Raw genomic sequence first — 23,317 nt, 5'->3', positions numbered from 1 at the left:
ACCAAAAATAGCAAAAAAGAATGTCGCCTGAAATACATGATGATAATTACACATAAAGCCAGCTGCAATATTTGGAACAGGCAGCTTTCTGCTGGAAGGCTCCAGAAAGAAAAATGGCTCTTTCCTCAACAGGCCTACAGTCTTGTTGCGGACATATTGTTTCTGGTTTTCTGTACCCACATGCTGACACAGTGTTTTTGTTCTGAAGATTATGTATACACCAAAAATTACTTATGATCATGGAATGTTTATTCAAATGAGACCCTGTACAATACAGCCAGCTTCCAGGGGAGGTCAAACTAATCCAGTGTCTAGGCGCTCTCAGAGTGTGCTGCAGAATTCTCCTCTGGGAAAGATTGGGTTTTTTTTTTTGTAATTATACAGCTGTAACTAAACCAAACAAATATATCCATGCTGCTTTGTTTAAAATGGCTTACTTCCCTTGTGAATCATGGTATCCACATAGCACTGCGCCTTTTCAAAATAAATGCACAGCATTTTGGACAGGTATCCCAGAGTGCAATATACTGTCACTAAGTGCAAGGCCTGATGGGTTATTTATTTCAGTGGATTGTAGGATACTTATTGGAACGTAATGGAATTCTGGGGTTTGGGGTCAAACTCCCATGGGTCCTTCCACAATATCCCAACACTGGTCTGGTTTTTCACTAGCCAGTCATTTTCACATTATTTCATTGGCAAATAAATTTCCAAGCTGCTGTCAGGCAGCCTGCGGAAAACACTGCTGAGCAGTAGGGATTCTGACCATTGTTAATATGAACAGGAGGCACCAGATGTAGTGGCAGTCATGTAGCTGAGTGGCTTCGGAGAACATGGGAAATCGCTATTGCCATAACCACCAAGAGACCACATGGATACCGCTGGCAGAGGACACAGTTACTCCTGCATGACATTTTAATGAAGCAGCTTCGATGGAGCGCTGACAGGTTAGTGCTGCAGACCTGGGATGACCAGCAATGTTTGCAGAACTTCAGGATGTGAGTGGCTACTTTCTTGGAAATCTGCACAGAGCTCACTCTGGAGCTGGAGCACCAGCTGGAAAGTCCTTTCCTCTTGCAGCGTGGAGAAGTGTGCTTTAATTGCCATCTGGAAGCCGCTCACCCTTATTGCTAATGCTCAGTAGCTAATCGGTTTCATGCTGGTAAATCAGCTGTTGGGGCTGTTTTCATGGAGGTGGGTGCTGCTGTTGAGAAAATGTTGTTGCCTCAGGTCATAAAACAAAAAGTTATTGATAGCATTGAATTCTTGGGATTATATAGGGACCATGGATGGGATCCACAAGCCTATTATTTGCCCTCCATCACCCCCAGGCCTTGGTATTCATCAACAGAAAGTGTCATTTCTTCATGTTCATGCAAGGCCTGGTTTACCTCCATGGCAGCTTCACTGACATTCCTGTGGTGTGGCCTAGAAAGGGCCACGATGTCAGGCTCTTTAGAAACTCACCCCTTTTTTATGCAATGAAAAATGTAGCTTTAGCTTCTCAAAACCCACTAGAGACGTTAATGGGTTGTGGTTCTAGTTGTTACTCTGGCAGATCCAACTTATCTCAGTCTTCCCTTGCTCAAGGGCCCCTTTACTGGACACTTGGAGAAAGGAACTGTTTAACTGTCCGTAGAGTGGCTGCAGAGTAACTGGGGAGTGTGGATTTGGAAGACAGAAAGGAAGGTGGCAGTGTCTCATGACAAATATGGAGGCTTCTTAGAGAGCTCTGGTTTGTGTCACAGGTGCTTGGGTTACACAACCGCTCTTACAGCAATGGAGGGAGCCTCACTGAGAAGTGGGAGGCAGAGGTGGAGAGGAGGCCTCTATCAAATGTTCCAATGGCCAGAAGCATTGTGTTTGTATTTTGAGAGCAGGATGTAGGGGACGCAAATCTATGCAATGTGATGAATGAAAGGAATGTAAATGAATGAAATGATTACAATGTAATGAATTGATTTTATTAAGAACAGGTGGTATTGGGGAGAGATGAATCTTATCTTAATGACAGTTTTCAACTGAGTGCAATTATAAATAATAAAAAAAATTGCTGTGACACCTATCAAGACAGTGCAAATTCAAAACTGACTAAAATGGTGCAGAAATAGCCACAGTGCAGAGCTAACATGTTTGTGCACAAAAGATCCATAGGTGGGATGGCAGTTGTCCACCTTGTCTTAGGGGGTGGGATGGCACGGGAACGGTCTGTGTCCTGCAGCTGTGTGACTGAAAGAAGGCTCTCAATGGCCTGTGTTCTCAGCAAGCTGCAGGAGAGGACTATGTTGGAGTGTTACACATGAGCACAGTGCAACCATGTTCTCCAGGAAACTTGTCTGCATTTGCATCATGTCCAACATCTTTCCCTGCAAGTCCCTTTCTGTGTCCAGTTGATCCATGTGCTCCTTTAACAGCTTCTTGGCAGGCTCTTTGTCCCCCTCTCTCTCTTGTCTTGCAGGATGAATGCTTCTCTCCATTCCTTTGGGATTTTTGCCTTCTGGTGGGACCCATTCATGAGGTGAGCAAACATGTCCTCCCTTGCCCTCTCTCCTCTGGAAGGTTGGCCAGACACTTGGCTACTGATAACCTTCCTGACTGTGTTGGCCATGCCACACCAGGTGCTAGGAGAACAGGGGAACCCGTAGCAATATTAGCCACCATGCCAACAATGCTAGAATGTTACTTCTCTCCAAATATATTCTATTTTGGAACTCCATTCCCTTGCACTCTTTTCAGCCTCAGGTGCACTTGGAGATAGTTAGGTATTTTGAGTTATTTCCCTTTAAGTGGGGCTACCTGCACCATGGTAAAATAATACCCTTAAAATTACCCTTATACAATATTTTAGGGAGATGGGAGTGAGGGCGTGAGAGGCTTTCCCAAGGGGCAGGTATTGATTGCACCCCTGAAGGCCATCCCTGCACTGAAGGATATTACTCTGAGACAGATAAGGGTCCTGTTCAGAAAGGCAAAAAGACAACTGGGGAGATATGCAACATTGCTACTAGCCAAGATAGTGGCCCCTGAACTATTGCTGGAATGGAAGGGAAACACTTACCAAGATGGGCAGGCCCAGAAAGGTAGCATCACCTTGTCAGGATACATGCCAAACTAGACCTCTTTTTGCCTGGAATTCTCATTTATAATGCCGGTTGATCAGTGCAGACTGAGCTGCAAAATAAATAAATTGTGCAGCTGTGATGCATGTCCTGTAATGGATTGAACAATGCAATACGCTCCAACAAATAAATGCTTGGTACTTTTATAACCCTTGCAGCCACAATTGTCTTTTGAATCTATGCAACATGAAATGCTCACAAGAACCTCTAAAAGCAGCAAAGAATCCTGTGGCACCTTATAGACTAACAGACGTTTTGGAGCATGAGTTTTCATGGGTGAATTCCCACTTCGTCGGATGCATATAGTGGAAATTTCCAGGGGCAGGTGTGTATATATATATATATATATATATATATATATATATATATATATATATGCAAGCAAGAAGCAAGCTGGAGATAACGAGGTTAGTTCAGTCAGGGAGGATGAGGCCCTGTTCTAGCAGTTGAGGTTGAAAACCAAGGGAGGAGAAACTGGTTTTGTAGTTGGCAAGCCATTCACAGCCTTTGTTTAATCCTGAGCTGATGGTGTCAAATTTGCAGATGAACTGAAGCTCAGCAGTTTCTCTTTGAAGTCTGGTCCTGAAGTTTTTTTGCTGCAGTATGGCCACCTTAAGATCTGCTATAGTGTGGCCAGGGAGGTTGAAGTATTCTCCTACAGGTTTTCGTATATTGCCATTCCTAATATCTGATTTGTGTCCATTTATCCTTTTCCGTAGCGACTGTCCAGTTTGGCCGATGTACATAGCAGAGGGGCATTGCTGGCATATGATGGCATATATTAAATTGGTGGACTTGCAGGTGAATGAACTGGTGATGGTGTGGCTGATCTGGTTAGGTCCTGTGATGGTGTCTCCAAGCATTCTCAAAAGTACAATACCTGCACGAGGAAATAAGGAAACAGATCAACAGAGCCAGACGTGTATGCAGAAGCCTCCTACTGCAAGACAAACTCAAGAAAGAAACCAGCAGGACTCCACTGGCCATCACATACAGTCCCCAGCTAAAACCCCTCCAACGCTTCATCAGGAATCTACAACCCATCCTGGACAATAATCCCTCACTTTCACAGGCCTTGGGTGGCAGGCCAGTCCTCGCTCACAGACAACCTGCCAACCTGAAACATATTCTCACCAGTAACTGCACACCACACCATAGTGTCTCTAGCTCAGGAACCAATCCATGCAACAAACCTCGATGCCAACTCTGCCCACATATCTACACCAGTGACACTATCACAGGACCTAACGAGATCAGCCACACCATCATTGGTTCATTCACCTGCATGTCCACTAATGTAATATACGCCATCATATGCCAACAATGCCTCTCTACTATGTACATTGGTCAAACTGGACAGTCTCTACGGAAAAGGATAAATGGACACAAATCAGATATTAGGAATGGCAATATACAAAAACCTGTAGGAGAACACTTCAACTTCCCTGGCCACACTATAGCAGACCTTAAGGTGGCCATTCTGCAGCAAAAAAATTTCAGGACCAGACTTCAAAGAGAAACTGCTGAGCTTCAGTGCATCTGCAAATTTGACACCATCAGCTCAGGATTAAACAAAGACTGTGAATGGCTTGCCAACTACAAAACCAGTTTCTCCTCCCTTGGTTTTCACACCTCAACTGCTAGAACAGGGCCTCATCTTCCCTGATTGAACTAACCTCATTATCTCCAGCTTGCCTGCATATATATTCCTGCCCCTGGAAATTTCCACTACATGCATCTGACGAAGTGGGTATTCACCCACGAAAGCTCATGCTCCAAAACATCTGTTAGTCTATAAAGTGCCACAGGATTCTTTGCTGCTTTTACAGATCCAGACTAACACGGCTACCCTTCTGATACAAGAACCTCTGTAACTTCAAGTGGCCAGTTGACCTCATTTAACTTTACACGTTTGAAAATCTTAAGACCTGAAAAAAGCTCAAGGCATTGAACAATAGCGGTCTTATGTAGAACTGGGAGAGTAACTGATTTTTTGGTTCACTGGAAATTAAAACAAATAAACAAAAAAACCCAAATCAATTCCATCCAAACTGAAAATGACATTTTTCAGAAGTTTCAACAAATGAAAAAAGTAAATAAATACATTTTTAAAAATGGATTGAAAAAATGTTTTGTTTAGGTTCTAAGTATTTTTAACCTTTTAAAATTAAAATCAAAAGCATGTGGGAAGACTCCGCACTGGTAATGAAAAAACAAAACAAAACTCTCCGAAACCTATGGAAGGAAGCCAGCCCCTTTCTCTTCCCAGATAATGACTACTGCTTGTGTGTTCCCCCTTGAAATGAAGAGAAGGTAGTAAATCATATTTCTGCCATCAGGGAAAACAATTAGAGTGCAACGCAGCTTTTCTAAGAAAAAGGAAGTTTCATCTCAAGTTCTGCATTTGAGCACTCACTAGAGATAGAAATTAGAAAGGGTCACTAGTTTGGCCACAGTAAGGGCCTGATTCAAAGGTGAGGATTTTGTTGGGTTTTGTAGTCAGTGTAGGTCTTTCCATTGACTTTAATGAGTTTTGGATCACATGGTAAAACCGCTGGGCAACTCTTATATTCAGACTCTTGTTTCAGGAATGTTTTATCATATAAGCTACAGGAGGAAAAATAAATACATTGATTTCTCCACCTACAAATAGACAGCCAAGAAAGTAGCTAGGTGGAGAGAAGTGGGAGCATGTTTTCTTCCACAGCAACTCATAATCTAATGCCTGGATTATTTTTAACATTATGTTTTTCTTATCATTGTGATTTCTGAGAGGAGTAGCCTGCGGGGGCTTTGGCTATTGAAGTCCAGTGGATACCCAAAACGAGCAGCAGGAGTTCCTGCAGGGGAATGCTATTAATGACCTAACTGGCAGCCTACAGCCAGTTCCCCAGCGGGGTGTGAGGGAAATAAAAGGGCAATGGGGAAGGAGGAGAGCAGGCAGGAGAGCTTCTCTGAGCTGCCTTCTCTCTAATAGAAGCCTTGTCTTTGTTTAGTTTGGACCCAGCCTAAGCAAGTTGTATTAACCTGAGTTCTGGTTGTAGTAAGCCTTGTTTTTCTATTAGAAATAAATCCCATAGTGCAGATTCCTGGTGTGAATAACGGCCATATAAACTGGCCCACTGGTGTTTGAAAAATAACAAATTTGTTCCCTTTCACATATGGAGAGTTTTCTCCCATTAGAGCCATACAGCTACATTTAACAGAGACCTGCACCACAGAATGTCTTTTAAAAACAGCTGAAAAATACATATTTTAATTTAAGAAAATAAGAACGGTCATACTGGGTCAGACCAATGGTCCAGCTAGCCCAGTATCCTGTCCACTGACAGAGGCCAGTGCCAGGTGGTACAGAGAGAATGAACAGAACAGGGCAATTATCAAGTGATTCATCCCCTGTCATACACTCCTTGCTTCTAGCAGTCAGGGTTCAGGGACACCCAGAGCATAAAATTGCATCCCTGACCATCCTCGGTAATAGCCATTGATGGACCCATGAACTCATCTAATTTTTCCAACACAGTTACACTTTTAGCCTTCACAACATCCTTCGGCAATGAGTTCCACAGGTTGACTGTGCATTGTGTGCAGAAGTACTTCCTTATGTTTGTTTTAAACTTGCTGCCTATTCATTTTATTGGGTGACCCCTGCTTCGTGTGTTATGCTAAAGGGTAAATAATTTCACTTTCTCCTTTCACTTTTTCATGATTTTATAGACCCCTCATATCCCCGCCACTTGTCTCTCTTCCAAGCTGAACAGAGTCCCCATCGTTTTAATCTCTCCGCATATGTAAACTATTTCATACCTCTAATCCTTTTTGTTGCCCTTCTCTCTACTTTTTCCAATTCTAATATATCTGTTTTTGAGATGGAGTATTCAGAACTGTGCGCAGTATTCAAGGTGTGGGGATACCATGAATTTATACAGTGGCATTATGATATTTTCTATATTATTATCTATTCCTTTCCTAATAGTCTTTAATATTCTGTTAGCTTTTTTGATTGCTGCTCTACACAGAGCAGATGTTTTCAGGAAAATATCCACGATGACTTCAAGATCTCTTTCTTGAGCGGTGACAGCTAATTTAAACCCCATCATTTTGTATGTATAGTTGGGATTATGTTTTCCAATGTGCATTACTTTGCATTTATCACTATTGAATTTCATCTGCCATTTTTTTGCCCAGTCACCCAGTTTTGTGAGATCCCTTCGTTACTCTTTGCAGTGTGCTTTGGATTTAACTATCTTGAGTAACTTTTATTGTCTGCAAACTCTGACACCTCACTGTTTACCCCTATTTTCAGATCATTTATGAATATGTTGAACAGCACTGGTCCCCAGTACAGATTCTTAGGCGACCCTGCTATTTACCTCTCTCCTTTCTGAAAATTGACTGTTTATTCCTGCCCTTTGTTTCCTATTATAACCAATTAATGATCACCCTTGTCCACAGGTTTGTTTGACACCCTCAAATAATTCTAATTCCCTTTAGAAAAGCCATGTTGACTTTTCCTCAACACATAGTGTTCATTGGTGTGTCTGATAATTCTATTCTTATTATATAGTTTCAATTAGTTTGCCTGGTACCAAAGTCAGACTTACCAGCCTATAACAGCCAGGATCACCTCTGGAGCCTTTTAAAAAAAAATCATTGTCACATTAGCTATCTGCCAGTCATCTGGTAAAGAGACTGATTTAATGTAAGTTACATACCACAATTAGTAGTTCTGCAATTTCACATTTGAGTTCCTTCAGAATTCTTGGGTGATACCTTCTGGTCCTGGTGACTTATTACTGTTTAATTTATCAAATTGTTCCAAAACCTCCTCTACTAATATCTCAATCTGGGACAGTTCCTCAGATTTAGGGGCAGTTCCAGGCCCCAGCACACCAAGCGTGTGCTTGGGGCGGCAAGCCGCGGGGGGGCCCTGCTCAGATTTCTCACCTAAAAAACAAATGGCTCAGATGTGGGAATCTTCTGCACATCCTCTGCAATGAAGACCAGTGCAAAGAATTCATTTAGCTTCTCCGCAGCGGTCTTATCTTCCTTGAGTGCTCCTTTAGCACCTCGATGGTCCAGTGCCCCCATGATTGTTTGGCAGGCTTCCTGCTTCTGATGTACTTAAAAAAATTGATTGCTGTTAGTTTTTGTGTATTTTGTTAGTTGCTCTTCGAAGTCCTTTTTGGCCTGTCTAATTACACTTTTTTCACTTGACTTACCAGACTGTAAGTCCCCTTCTATTTTCTTGTGTAGGATTTCCTCATACAACAATGGGATTCTCCTCCATCTGCTTTTTTTATGATCCTCTTTCAGGATTGATGGGGCACTCCTTCAATATATTTGAAAAATAGTTTTCATATATCACTACTTTTTAAAAAAAATGTCTTTTCCTATTTCACAAAGGACAGTTCTAATAAACAGATGATCTACAGTATCTCTCCAGTGCTCTCTCATATCATCCCACTGCTTAAAACATACCTTTCTTCACCACCACTAAAACTGAAGACAAGATTGTCTCTACACACAAGTGAATAGGGAAGTAAGGGAACATAAAGATGCCCCTGTTCTCCCCTATATAGTCTACTCACATCTGCCAAGAGCAGGGGGAGAGCAGGACTTATGGAGCTGCTACCCCTCACCCTCCATCCACACAGGTGTGAACAGGTTGGGATTGGGAATGGAAAGCGCCCTGGCTCCACCTATCCCTGCAACACGCAGCCAGCATTGCTGAACCAGTAAGGAGGAAACAGTAATTGGGTACTGATATAGACTGTAGTATGTTACTCCCCACATTGGAGTGAAGGTGGGAACAATGAGGGTATTGTGCTTATCGGACAGCCACAATTCATTCTCTGGTCTGTTCCAGGGGCAGCACAGCTACATGTTATGCGTTACTCAGAACATATTGTACCCTTACAATCTAACTCTCAATGAGCCCACTTGGGGCCCAATCTTTCAGTCATTTCAGAGGCAGAGCTTGCTTTCTCACAAGAGATCTTTTAATTTTGAGCAATCTTCTAATATACACAATGTCAGTGGGGAAAAAAAAACATGCTGAGAGTAGGTAAGATGTGCCAGGTCTCTTTGTCCTTGAATAGTCCTGAAGTGTACATAAAATCACCTAGATTTTGTTAATAAAAAGTCCAGTTTTTGCACTCTTTCTTCTCTTGCAAATGGCTTTCGTTCAAGGAATATAAAATGCTGGTTTGACTAATATCAGTGAGTATTAAGGGAACAGACACAACCATATTAAACAGCAACAAATGATCTAAGGAGTGTCTTTGGATGCCCATTTTAAAATAAACATTTATGGTTTGAATACGTCAGCCATCCGTGACAGGACAAGCAAAGTGACATAATCCCAGGATTTGGCAGTTTGGATTACACTGGACATTCTGTCTTTCTAGTCTTACATTGCTATTTGGCTCATTATTCTCAGCTAATGCAATTATCTGTGCTCATATTTTCCACAAAGTCTAAAAGCTGCACTCGTACCGTTTAAGCTGATAGTTTAATTAAATTATAGCCACTTGGCTTATTTCTAGTCCATGGATATTTTTAGATATTTGTCATTAAGGTAGCATTTGGGTTCCTCCCTTTTTTCAGTTTTTTTTGGGGGGCCCTACCTTTAGATACTTGAAAGGGGCTAAAATTTCAGAAAGTGGCTATCCTCTGACAAGCACCTTTAATGTGTCTCAAAGTGGGCACCCAAAAATTGGGGCAACCAAAATCATTAGTCACTTTTGTAAATCTTGGCTTACACTCTTTAGGAGGAATGGAAATCCAAACATTCGTATACAATGTAGATGTGCAGTAGTTATACGCCAACCTGCTTTAATCCCTTGCTGCCATGCATGCTATTTCTAGCACAAAGGGTCTAGTTTACACACTGTGACATAGTTCCTCCTCTACCTTGGTGGGTCCTGCGCTTATTGGCAGATTTGCTCACCTCAGTGATCTTCCCAACAGTCTGGGTCAACTTCTCCTGTGTCTGATCAGGAGTTGGGAGGTTTGGGGGGAACCCGGGCCCACCCTCTACTCCGGGTTCCAGCCCAGGGCCCTGTGGATTGCAGCTGTCTATAGTGCCTCCTGTAACAGCTGCATGACAGCTACAACTCCCTGGGCTACTTCCCCATGGCCTCCTCCAAACACCTTCTTTAGCCTCACCACAAGACCTTCCTCCTGGTGTCTGATAACACTTGTACTCCTCAGTCCTCCAGCAGCACACCCTCTCACTCTCAGCTCCTCGTGCCTCTTGCTCCCAGCGCCTCACACACACTTCTTCTCCTCTGGCTCCCTCTTGCCTGACTGGAGTGAGCTCCTTTTTAAACCCAGGTGCACTGATCAGCCTGCCTTGATTGGCTGCAGGTGTTCTAATCAGTCTGTCTACCTTAATTGGTTCGAGCAGGTTCCTGATTACTCTAGTGCAGCCCCTGCTCTGGTCCCTCAGGGAGCAGAAGCCTGCTTCTCCTGGGGCCAGTACTGACTCTTCCTTCTACCACTCTGCTGTAGAGGAAGGAGGGAGAGGGCTGCTGCTCCTGCTGCTGCTGTTCCTGCTGGGCGCTGGGCCCTCGCTGCTGCTGTTTCTGCTGCTGTTCTTGCTCTTGCTGCTTCCCTGGCTGGGCTAGACACCACCACCTACCCCTCTCTCTGCTGTCTGTTTGCTGGCTGGCTAGTGGTTCCCCCCCACCTCAGTTACTGCTGTTATTCCACCTACAGCCCCTTGGGGGGGGGGCTGCTGGCCTGCTTCCCAGAGAGGAGGGGAATGAGGGACCTCAGCTCTTGTTGCTGAGGACACCACCCTCTGAGCAGGGTCCCTCCTGCCTGGACGCCGGACCACCACCACCTGGAGCTGCTGGGCCTACTGTGGCTGTTGCTGGGGAGCTGTTGGTGCCTGGAGGAGGAGGGGGAGTAGAAGAGGACCACCTGCTGCTGGGAGACCACGTGAAGACCACTGTGGAGGGGGCTTTTCTGGACTGAGTCTTTTTCAAACTGTGCTCTTGTGGTGGGGGTTTGGACTGTGTCTGCTGGGGCACTGGGGGTGTGGCGTGGAGCCTGCCCCCAGTCCATCCATGTCCCCCTTCGCCCCCACCACCATCGTTGCCCCCTCCACCACCCCCGCCGGCTGTTTTCCTTCTGCTTTGGACTCCTGCCTCTGGGTCTGAGCTGCTCGCCTGGCTCAGCACGCCCACTTCCACCATTTGGGCCTGCAGCAGCAGCAGCCAACCATTGACTTTTTGGCACAAGTGCCTGTGGGTGCACCACCTCCCCCCCTCATACTGGACTGACTCCCTCCCCTTTGCCACATTTATCCACCCCACCTATTTCCCTCTGCTGCCTGATAGTTCTGCCCTGGCCCTGTCGCTGTCTCCGTGGTCCCTCTACCCCAATCTCAGCTCGCCCTTTCCCCCCACCCTGTGCTTCCCCAGCCCTGATTGGTCCCCCCCCATGCGCCCACGCCCCCTCTCAGGCGCTTGTGCCCTTCCCCATTTGGTTTCCCCTTGTTCACTGCACTCCCCCCTCCGCCGTTGCCCCCCCGCTCCCCTAGTGCAACTGGAGGAGCCGGAACCCCCCTCTGCGTTGGTGCCCTGCAACAATCCCACCCTTAGTCCTTGGTTGCTCCCTACTCCCCTTTAGCCTTCCCCTTCTGGCGCCCTCCTCCCCTGCCTGCAGCCTAGCGGGGAGGGGTGGCCGCCTCCTCTCCTTCCCCTCCCCTCACTGTTTGTTCCCCTCCCCGCTCTCGTTATGGCGGGGGATGCGGCGGGGGAAACCCCTTGCGATGCTCCCACTGCCCCTCCTCCACCTGCCCCCGTGTCCACTGCCCAAGCCGCTACCTCGAACGCCGCTGCCGATCCACCTACCACCGCCCCTGCTGGGGCACCGGCGGCGGCGAGTACTGGGGAGACCTCCGTTGCTGCCACATCTCTCGCCCCTTCTGATTCGGGGGGAGCCCCCCCAGCCGGTGGGAAGGGTCGGGGTGGGAAGAAGGGTAAGGGCCCCGCTAGAAAGGCCAGGCCCTCCGTGGCGGAGACTGTCCCCGCTGCCGCAGCCCCGCTACCGGCTGCGGCGTCCCTCCCCGCTGTTCCCTCCACCAGCTCTGCAGGTGTCCCTCCCCCGGCCCCCAGGGCGTACGCCCAGGTGGCGGCGGCCCCCCCGCCTGCGGCTGCTCCTCCGCCCGCCGCTTCCGCCAACATCTACAGCGGCCGGGGCCCCTTTCCCACTTTGACCAGGAAGCACGGCGTCCATTGCCTCCTGGTGCCCGCCTCGCCCCACGTGGAGACTTACGTGCGGGCGTTGGCCAGGGTAGTGGGGCCCACGGCCATCGTGGCGGCCTCCAAAATGTACGGGAAGGTGGTCTTCTTCCTGGCATCGGAGGCTGCCGCCCAGGAGGCGGTAGAGACGGGCCTGGCGGTGGGGGGCGTGTTCGTCCCCCTGGAGCCGTTAGAAGACCTGGGGGTCCGCTTGATCTTGACCTCCGTCCCTCCCTTCCTGCCCAATGCCGCCCTGCTGCCCGCCCTTTCTGCCCTGGGACGCCCCATCTCTGTCATCAGCCCTCTCCCCTTGGGCTGCAAGGACCCCGCCCTCCGTCATGTTCTCTCGTTCCGCCGGCAAGTGCAGCTTCAACTGCCGCCGGCGGCGCGTGGCGGAGAGGCGCTCGAGGGGTCCTTTCTGGTCCCTTACCAGGGAGCCCACTACCGGGTGCATTACTCAACGGGGGAGGCCCGGTGCTACCTCTGCCGGGCGATGGGGCACGTCCGGAGGGACTGTCCCTTGGCCCAGCACGGAGGAGCGTCCGGGACCCCCGAGCCCCGGCAAGGCGCCGGCCCTGTCATCGCCGGTCCCTCTAGCTGCCCGGCACCCGAAGCTGCCCCTCCTCCTCCTTCTCGGTCCACCTCTGTGGAGGAGGGTGTGGCGGGGCTACTGCCGGCCGTGGGAGAGGGCTTGTCCCAGAGAGAATCCTTCCCGTTTCTGCTGTCCCACCACTGCCTCCTCGAGACCCTGAGCCATTGCCCTTGCCCCCCGAGCCGACCCCTGTTAGCCAGCCCCCGGATGATGCCATGGAGGGCTGGTCCTTAGTGCAGGGGAAGCGGGGCAAGCGGAAGGCTTGCGTTTCTTTACATCCTTCGGATTCGGAGGCCCCCCGGAAGAGCAGGAAGGGGGGCGCCGATGTTGAGTCTTCCGCCTTGTCCCCTGATGACTCCCAGTTTGTGGTGCCGGCTGGGGATGCCGTGGCAGCACCGGAAGGTGACACCACCCCTCCTCCGGGGTCCCTTCCCGTGCATACCCCCGAGGGAGCCTCTCTCGCCCCCTTCCCACTTGGCGCCTCTGAGAGCGCCGCGGTGGGTATCACCTCGGGTGCTGGCGGGGAGGGCCCTGGGGTGGTGGACTGTGATCTCCCTCCCATCTACGCAGAAATCGAGGCCCTGGGTTTGAGCCCGGTCACGCAGGGGGAGGACGACCCTCTGCCGGCGGGCCTCGATCTGGGCAACCTCACTACATCCCCCCTGTCCCCGGGTTCCCTTCCCCTACCCGCTGTTTCTGCTCCCACCTCTGAGGGTCCCCTGGAATCTTCCCTCGACTCGGCTGCGGGTGGCACTCTGTTGGCGGCTGCCAAGGCCCTTGGGGCGATGGCCAGTGCCCCGCTGCCGAGACCCGCTTCCCAGGGGGTGTCCCTCTTGGGTGTGGAGAACCCGCCCTCCTTCCACAGCGGGGACCCCATTGCCCACCATCTCTCTCTGGATGCCGAGGCTGCCGCACGTGCCACAGTGGCTGAGCCCGGCATCGTTAGGGGTCCCCTGCCCACTTCCCAGATCCTTGAGCCTGGCCAGGAGGAGCCACCTTCTGGCGTCTCACCTATGGAGGCTCCGGATCCTGCCTCTACCTCCTTCCCGGATTCTCTCCCTGATCCCCGCCCTGCTGCTGTTGGCTCTGTCCTTGTCCCCCCCACTTCCTGTGATGCCAGTGCCGCCCCTGGCGATACCTCCCAGGGAGCGGGTTCACTAGTTCTTTCCTGTCCCGACCCCCCAGGGGCTGCTGTTCTCCTTCCACCGCCCCTTCTTGAATCTGGGAGTGGGGCGGGTCGTGTGGCGTCGGTTCATCTGCTGCCACGTTGGGGATCTGCCCCCTGCCTACCCGCCTTGGTGGGCCACGGGGCTGTGACGGGGGCCCCACTGGGGGCCAGTCATCGATCAGTGACCCCACCTCCCCATGCGCTGAGGGAGGAGCTGCGGGAGTTCCTTGAGGACGTCCGTGGCTCCCGGAACAAAGTCCATCTTGCGCTCCAGCGGTGGGGGGATTTCCATCAGGTCCTCCGGGCCGCGAGGGCCCTCATGGGGGAGGGTAAGAGGACCGGGAAGCAGGCCGCCGTGGCCTACCGGCGGGTCCGTGTCTTCCGTGACTCCTTACTCACCTTCGGGGTTGGTCACGGATTGCTGCGCGGCCTGCCGGAGGCCGTGGGCGTGTCTGCCAGCGAGGATCCCCCCCAGCCCTCCTCATGGCGCCGATCATCCTTGCCACCTTAAACACCCGAGGCTGTAGGATGGGTCTCCGCAGGAGCCAGGTGCTCTCCTTCCTCCGGGAGGGGGGGTACTCTGTGGTTTTCCTGCAGGAGACCCATACGGATCCGGCCGCTGAAGCTAGCTGGCGGCTGGAGTGGGGGGACGAGGCCTACTTTAGCCACTTCTCTGTCTGCGCGGCTGGAGTGGCGACCCTGTTCTCCTCCGACCTACGGTCCGAGGTGCTAGGGGTCGCCGAGGCTGTGCCGGGTCGCCTGCTGCACCTCCGGGTCCGCATGGAGGGGCTTGTGGTTAATCTCGTCAACGTTTACGCCTCGACATCGGCCCCGGAGAGGCTACGTTTTTATCAGCAGGCATCCGCCTTCCTCGGCTCCCTGGACCCTCGTGAGTGCCTGGTCCTGGGAGGGGATTTTAACACCACCCTCGAGGAACGGGACCGCTCAGGGACCGAGCAGTGCCCGGCAGCTGCGGACGTCCTCCGGGAGATTGTCGACCGCCACTCCCTGGTGGACGTCTGGCGCGACCACCACCCAGACGACGTCTCGACGTTCACCTTCGTCCGGGTGGAGGCCCATCGGTCGTGCCACTCCCGGCTGGACCGTATTTACCTGTCACGTTTCCACCTTTCACGGGCCCACTCCTCCAGCGTTCGGCCGGCCCCCTTTTCGGATCACCACCTTGCCACCGTGACAGCCTCTCTCTGCGCGGAGAGGCCGGGGCCGGCCTATTGGCACTTTAATAATAGTTTGCTGGAGGATGCGGGATTCGTGGCGTCCTTCCGGGAGTTCTGGCTGGCCTGGCGAGGGCAGAGGCGCGCCTTTTCCTCGGCGCGGCGGTGGTGGGATCTGGGGAAGGTGCGCACCCGGCTCTTCTGCCGTGACTACACTCGGGGTGCCAGCCGACAGAGGGATGCGGCGATAGGGCAGTTGGAGCGGGAGGTCTTGGAGCTGGAGAGGCGTCTGGCCATCAACCCCGAGGATCCATCCCTCTGCGGAGCGTGCCGGGAGAAGCGGGAGGAGCTCCGGGCCCTCGAAGACCATCGGGCCCGGGGTGCTTTTGTTCGATCCCGCATCCACCTCCTTCGGGAGATGGATCGCGGCTCCCGCTTCTTCTATGCCCTGGAGAAAAGGAGGGGGGCCAAGAAGCACGTCACCTGCCTCCTGGCGGAGGACGGCACCCCCCTCACGGATCCGGCGGAGATGTGCCAGAGGGCCAGGGCCTTCTACGCCACTCTTTTCTCCCCGGATCCGACCGATCCTAACGCTTGCAGAGTGCTCTGGGACGGGCTCCCGACGGTCAGCACGGGCGACCGGGACCGGCTAGAGCTGCCTCTCACTCTGGCCGAGTTCTCGGAGGCCCTCCGTCACATGCCCACCAATAAATCTCCGGGCTTGGACGGGCTGACCGTGGAGTTCTACCGCGTGTTCTGGGACGTCCTCGGCCCAGACCTGGTCACCGTCTGGGCCGAGGCTTTGCATAGCGGGGTCCTCCCTCTCTCGTGCAGGAGAGCCGTGCTGGCCTTATTGCCGAAGAGGGGGGACCTCCGCGACTTACGGAATTGGCGTCCCGTCTCGCTCCTCAGCACGGACTACAAAATTGTTGCGAAGGCCATCTCGATGCGGCTAGGGTCCGTGCTGGCGGACGTGGTCCATCCAGACCAGACCTACACCGTCCCAGGCCGCACCATCTTTGATAACTTGTATCTGGTCCGGGACCTTCTGGAATTGGGGTGTAGGGATGGTCTGTCGTTCGCCCTCCTGTCCCTGGATCAGGAGAAAGCGTTTGACCGGATGGATCACGGGTATCTCCTGGGCACTCTGCGAGCGTTCGGCTTCGGACCCCTGTTTGTGGGTTTTCTGCAGGTGCTGTACGCTTCTGCGGAGTGTCTGGTCAGGCTCAACTGGACCCTGACCGAGCCGGTCAGCTTCGGGCGGGGAGTGCGGCAGGGGTGCCCCCTCTCGGGCCAGCTGTACGCTCTGGCGATCGAGCCCTTCCTCTGTCTCCTCCGCAAGAGGTTGACGGGGTTGGTGCTTCAGGAGCTGGGGCTGCGGCTGGTCCTGTCGGCATACGCTGACGATGTGCTCCTCGTGGTCCAGGACCCGGGCGACTTGGCGCGGGTGGAGGCTTGCCAGGCTGTGTACTCGGCGGCCTCCTCCGCCCGGATCAACTGGGTCAAGAGCTCTGGCCTGGTGGTCGGGGACGGGTGGCAGGCGAGCTCACTCCCACCTGCGCTTCAGGCCATCCGGCGGAGCACGGGTCCGCTGCTCTATCTCGGTGTTTACCTTTCTGCCACGCATCCGTCTCCGCCGGAGAACTGGCAGGATTTGCAGGGCAGGGTGACGGAGCGGCTCCGGAAATGGACAGGACTACTCCGGTGCCTCTCCCTTCGGGGGAGGGCACTGGTGCTTAATCAACTGGTCCTGTCCATGCTCTGGTACCGACTCAACACCCTGGTCCCGGCCCCGGGTTTCCTGGCCAACCTCCGGACGGTGATTCTGGAGTTCTTTTGGCCGGGGACGCACTGGGTCTCTGCAGGGGTCCTCCACCTGCCCCTGGAGGAGGGGGGGCAGGGCCTGAAGTGCTTACGCGCTCAGGTCCATGTCTTCCGCCTCCAGGCCCTGCAGAGGCTCCTGTTTGGTGCGGGTAGTCCGGCGTGGAGCGTATTGGCGCACGCCTTCCTCCGCCGCTTCCGAGGGCTCCGATACGACCGGCAGCTCTTTTACCTCCATCCGAGAGGTCTTCCGCGAGACCTCTCCGGGCTGCCGGTCTTCTACCAAGACCTCCTCCGGACCTGGAAGCTCTTTTCAACGACCAGGTCCGTGGCGGCCACCGTGGGGGTTGACCTCGCGGAGCCCCTGCTACACAATCCCCAGCTTCGTGTGCAGGTGGCGGAGTCCCCCACGGTGTGCCAGAGGTTGGTCTCGGCGGGAGTCACCAGGGTCGGAGACCTCCTGGACTACGACCGGGGAGACTGGCTGGATCCCCTGACGCTCGCTCAGCGCATGGGGCTCTCCAGACCTCGTACTCCCCAACGCGTACTTCAGGAGGTGAAGGCCGCTTTACTGCCCGCTGCTCGGGCTTACCTCGACCGGGTCCTGCGAGAGGGCACGCCCTGCCCACCCTCCACCCCAGGCCCCGTGGACATTTTTATCGGGCCCCTGCCCCGTGGACCCAATCGGCCCCCTCACCCTTTCACTGCCAGCCGGCTGCATGATCTGCAGCCGGTTTTGTTCCAGACCGTGCCACGGAAACATCTGTACTCGCTCGTGCTCCATACCCTTCACTACCTCACCCTCGCGTCCCACCCCGATACCAAATGGCGGGACCTCCTGCCGCCTCTCGAGGGTGAGGAGCCCCGGTGGGCCAGCTTGTACTCTGCCCTGGTCCCGAGGCCCGCCGGGGATATCAGTTGGCGGCTCCTTCACGGAGCCGTGAGCACGGGCGTGTACTTGGCGCAGTTCACATCTGTCCCTAGCACCTGCCCTTTCTGTGGTGAGAAGGAGACCTTGGCGCACGTTTATTTGGAGTGCGCCAGGTTGCAGCCCCTGTTCTGGCTCCTCCTGAATATTTTCCTGCGTTTTTGGTTGCACTTTTCCCCTCACCTTTTTATCTACACGCTCCCCATCCGTGGCCCCACGAAGTCGCGGGATCTCCTTCTCAACCTCCTCTTGGCCCTGGCCAAACTGACCATCTACAACACCAGGGAGAGGAGGTTGGCCGACGTGATTTCCTGCGACTGTAGGGCCTATTTCCGTTCCTCCGTCTGCTCACGCATCCGGGCAGAGTTCCTCTGGGCGGCGTCCACTGGCTCCCTTGACGCCTTCGAGGAGCAGTGGGCGTTGTCCGGGGTTCTCTGCTCGGTGTCCCCATCGGGTTCCCTTCGTTTAGCCCTATGACCTCACTCCCGATCCTGTTTTTTTTCATTAGTTGTCCCCCGTAATTATTTGGTGTCCCAGACCTGTGGGTCCTCCCCTTAGGCTGGGGGGAGGCCCTTTAGAAGTGGGCGGACTTCGCCTGCCCACCCCCACTGGATGCCAATAGGACCAGTATATTTGCCCTCTACCAGACTCCTGTACCCCACTGGCCTGGGTCTGTCACAATAGGCTTTTACTACAATCCAGTCTACAGTCCCATTTGCTTTTATTCCAAGCAACAGTGAAAGTCTTCAGCAAAGTAATAACTCCAAAATAACTTCTCTGACTGGAAATTCTCTTAACAAAGTTTTATTCTTTCTAGTTCATTGCTCTGGGGTCAGTAGTTGTGTTCATGCTACAGTTGCCATTTAGCAGCCCTTTCAATTAAATCACTGTAGTTCTGTATGACTGTAGTGTTCATCACGGGTTGCAGTTTTTCTACAACCCGTGATGTACAACAGCAGGCATGAACGTGTAACTTTCAGTGTCACTAGCCAATTTTTTATATAAGGAATGTAAAGATATAGCCTGGGACCCAGCACTGATCTCAGCGGCATTATCTTAACAGTTGGCATGTTTGTTATAGTGTCATTTGGGATGCCCTTGGTTGTTTGGTGCCTGCTTTCACTCCAGTGAGCTAGTTTGTCTTGTCTGAAGTGAGTCCACAAATCAATCTGTGATTTGGAACCACAAGTTATGGGGGTTGGATGCAGGAATTACTAGATGGTGTTCTACAGCCTATATTACACAAGAAGTCAGTCTAGATAATCACATTTTCTTCTGGCTGTAAAATCCATAAAACTATGAATGAAAGCCTGAGCAATCAGATCTGCTAACTTTTCAAGATTTTTGGAAGTTAGGGAGGAAACTCTGGAAACCCTGTGTAAGCCAGAGTAATACTGGTGAGATGGTGCAGTTTGTTATCATTTCCCTTGACATGAGCTACAGGGTAAATGCTTGGAGGGGGACAATTTTGTTGGATTCGCTGCTTAATTCTTAAACATGAGTGTCTTTTTTCTGAAAAGACCTTGATTATTGGCAGAGGCCAAAGCTGAGAGGAAGCAGATGGAGAAACTGAGTGGGGAAGCATCAGCCTGCCTGTTTTCCTGTTACCAAGAAAATCCATCATAGCAACTTGTGGAAACCCTGGTAAAACACTGAAAATGGAAAGAGCACCTGAGTTAACTGACTTCTTCAGATGACCACTGACCAAGGCTCTTATTTTGGTCAAAGGGAGCCATTATGGCAAGGCCTTATCAGATATGATAGAAAACGATAACTTTCTGTGGGCTTTTGGAACCATCTGGTGGAAGTGAATGCAGAGCTACATCCCTTCTCTAGAACTCTGTAAGATGTTTTTACAAACCTATATCCCAACATCACTCTATTCAGTTTTAGTGGTGTTTTGAGTAACTGCTGTAGAACCACATGAAATTACTCTAAGACTCCAAGGATTTTATCCTTCTGAATTCCATATAACTTTTCTGTAAGGCAAAGGGATCTCTGCAGCCTTGTTGCCCACTTGCCAGCTGTCATTGGCTCAGCATAGATCTGCCATTGTGCTATGCCAGGGAAGGAGTGCAGAAGCTGCTGCTTGTCCAGAGGGGAGACAGCATCAGCTCTAGCCTCTGCTTTACATTCCTGTCTTCTCAAAGGGCGCTGGAGGCAATGGCTAGAGCTATCAAGCAGTGTCTGTTGGCAGCTAGAAAAGCAGGGAGAACCTCATATCTCCACTTCAGAGGCTTCTCTACTGTTTCATCTGCTGTGGATGGTCCGCAGAGAGCCACATTTGCCTCTTCCCCGGAGCTGGGTCACTCTCAGCTCAGCCACAGCACAGAATTGGGGCTATGGAGCCCACAGTACTGAGGTGATTTTTTTTTTCCAGAAATCTACGGAATTTAAGTTTTCTTTCTGAAAAAATGGTCCTCTTCTGTTGGTGAATTTGACCGTTACAATTTAAACCGAGCCATTGCCCTCTTGTTGAGAAGGAAGCCAGACAGTGAAATAACAGCTCAGAGAGAAAACTTCTACTCCATAGCATAACTGAAGTATTAGACGGTTAGGATCAAAAATTAAATGTCCTCGCAAATTTTCTGCATTTTTGTGGACAGTTGTTCTAGCGAGGTAGGCAATTGCCCTTAGCTATGGGTGTTCACCATACCTGATATACCTTGGAGATTTATTGATTTGAATGGATGTTCCACAGGACGTCTACTTCCATGACACAGAAATGTTCCAGCATCACTGAGAGCTGTTAAACAGGTGCAAGAGATGACAAATTCTGGTTTGGGTTTGCGGGCCCATGCCAACTAGATTGAAAAGTGAGAGGTCTAAGGTGTTCTAGGGAGCTATAGTAAAAATGAGACAGATGGGGGGGGCATTAGGCTAAGAAAAGAGGTGCAGATGTGACAAGGGAGTGTTGGTTAATAGCCACTTTAGAGACAATGATGGCAAGGCTAGGAGGAGATTGAGAGGGGTAGGTTGAGTGTGTGACCCTGGAGTGGATAGGCGAGTTGATTGACTGTGAGACATCTAGAGTGTCCAGGATGGAAAGGAAGTTAGAGGAAAGGTGACTGCAGGGCTTATTGCTGTGGGTGGTTGAGAGTCCAGGGGACAGGATGTGATGAGAGGAGCACAGTGGTGATGGACCCTGAAAATCCTCAAGGAAAGAATTATTATTGTAGGCTAAAGCAGCCTATAGATTAGTTTAAGTTGGATGTTGATGACTAATGGATGGTTTTGTGATGTACGTAAATGGGAATTAGGATATGGCCACCACATTCACATGAATGTGTGACTTACTTGGAATCTGAATACAAGTCTTGAGTGGGAAAAAACCTAATGCACCACGCTCCTCAAACATGGAGCTCCAGTTACTGTCTTTTTACATTATGGGCTTGTCTACATGAACCTTTAGATCCCAGCAGGCTAGGGAATGAATTTATCCTGCACTAGCCTGTCACACACTGTATCCATGTGGACCCTGCTGACGTGCACTGACAGTTTGTTATTGCACTTTGATCTACTCTGCTTTGAAGCGGGAGTAGACTAACGTGCACCAATAAACAGTTAGTGTGCAACACTTAGACACTTAGACCATGGCAGGCCAGGACAGGGTAGATTCGCACCCCAGTTTGCCACGAGCTAAATGTTTGTGTTGACAAGCCCCATAATATATACTTAGAAGAGTGGAAAAACAAGCAACATGGTATCTTCCCAGCAATGTGAAAACCAGAAAGCTATTTGAATATTCTTATCTGTGTGCTTTGCTTTCAGATAACAGGACAGAAGTAGTAGAGGGGTGTCAAAGGTATTTGTTCTAGATGCTACTTTTGTTATTGTTAATTGTTTTCTATTATTACAGAACAGGAGCTCCTAGGAGCCATTGTGCTATATGTTGTGTTATAGCCATTGTGCTATATGTTGATGTTTTTCAACACTGAATAAGCTGAATAAATCATCATGGTTCTTAAATGAAAGCTAGATCACAGACCTATTTAGAAACTACTAAAACTTTTTATTTTTTTAAAAAAAACCTTTCCAAGGAGTTATAAGCATGAAAATACATTTGTGGATTAACTGTGGTATAAGAAGTGCAAAGAATAGCTTTCTTTCCATAATACTGGAAATGAATGAGGTCTTATAGGCAGCATGACATTTTTGATGATATACACACCTCTGAACGCCAAAGATCAAAAATGTTGAGCCCTATTCAAAGAAAAACCTCCAAACAGCAAAAATGCCATAAAAATGAAAGACTCTTCTATTTTGTGTGTGAGAAAAGAAAAAAAGCTGGGAATATTACAAAAAGTTTGAGCCTCACCATAGTAACTTGTGGGAGCTGAGAAGGGATATGCCCTGTGTGTGAAGTTTGTCATGCATTATGTCTCTTATTTACTGTCAAGTCTGAATCCCAACTCTGTCACTGAGTACAGAAGGTGGGGGTCCGCAAGGATTCTAAAAATTAATACTTGTCACTCCAGACTTCTATTAAACTCCCAAGGTTACAGCTCTTCTGTGACCTTGGCTTGGTAAATGCTGCCACCACCCAAATGCAAAAAAAAAAACCCTTGGATCCAGGAAGAAACACTTGGGAATTCCTCCCTGTGGGGTACCCTCAAGCCCTTTCATTCGCCCCAACCTCTCCAGGGAACAGCAGAGAAAGAAAACAAAGAAAATTAGCTGTTGCCACCAGCTAATCAAACAGCATATGCACAAACCTCTTAGGACACCAAAAATCCAATCCTGTTCTTAAAAAAGGTAAATTTTATTAAAAATAAAAAAGAAAGAAAATACATTTGGAATTTAGGATATTGCTAGATTTTAAAAGAGCAATTCCAAAAATTAAGCACCCAAAATAGTTTTCTTGGGTATTCTACTTAAAGGTTACAAGCAAACAAAAGCATCTGGGGTTAGCACAGAGGAGATCCACAAACCTTACAAAATAAACAGAAATAAATTTGATCGCGTCTAGCTAAACATTCTGATCTACTTACACATTTGGAGTTCAGATAAGTAGTTCTAGGCATGATCTGATGATTTATGATCGCACCTGGCTTAAAGCTGCCAGCCCAGAGAGAACAATGGAAAGACAAAAAAGAGAAAGCTTTTTTCCCATTTAAAGAAGTTCTGGCCTTCTCATTGGCTCTTTTGGTCAGGTGCCCACTCCCTTTTCTCTACCTGGGGACTTTTTAACCCTTTACAGGTAAAGCAAGCAGCCACCAAGAGGGACTTTATAGCTAATTCACTGGCTGGGTGTCCCTAA

General features: G+C 50.3%; 1 long non-coding RNA gene across 1 annotated transcript; it reads right to left on the bottom strand.

Annotated features, from left to right (window-relative positions):
* Window positions 1–1,992: 1,992 nt before the first annotated feature.
* On the bottom strand, window positions 1,993–23,118 carry LOC127034337 (uncharacterized). Its single transcript, XR_007769354.1, has 3 exons — window positions 23,049–23,118; window positions 3,059–3,171; window positions 1,993–2,621 (listed from the first exon to the last, which is right to left on the bottom strand). It is a non-coding gene; the product is annotated as an uncharacterized LOC127034337 (long non-coding RNA).
* Between the last annotated feature and the right edge of the window lie 199 nt (window positions 23,119–23,317).

This window comes from Gopherus flavomarginatus, chromosome 1 (genome assembly GCF_025201925.1).
Source record: "Gopherus flavomarginatus isolate rGopFla2 chromosome 1, rGopFla2.mat.asm, whole genome shotgun sequence".
Lineage (NCBI taxonomy): Eukaryota > Metazoa > Chordata > Testudines > Testudinidae > Gopherus > Gopherus flavomarginatus.
This window is presented reverse-complemented; position numbering and strand designations above follow the sequence as displayed.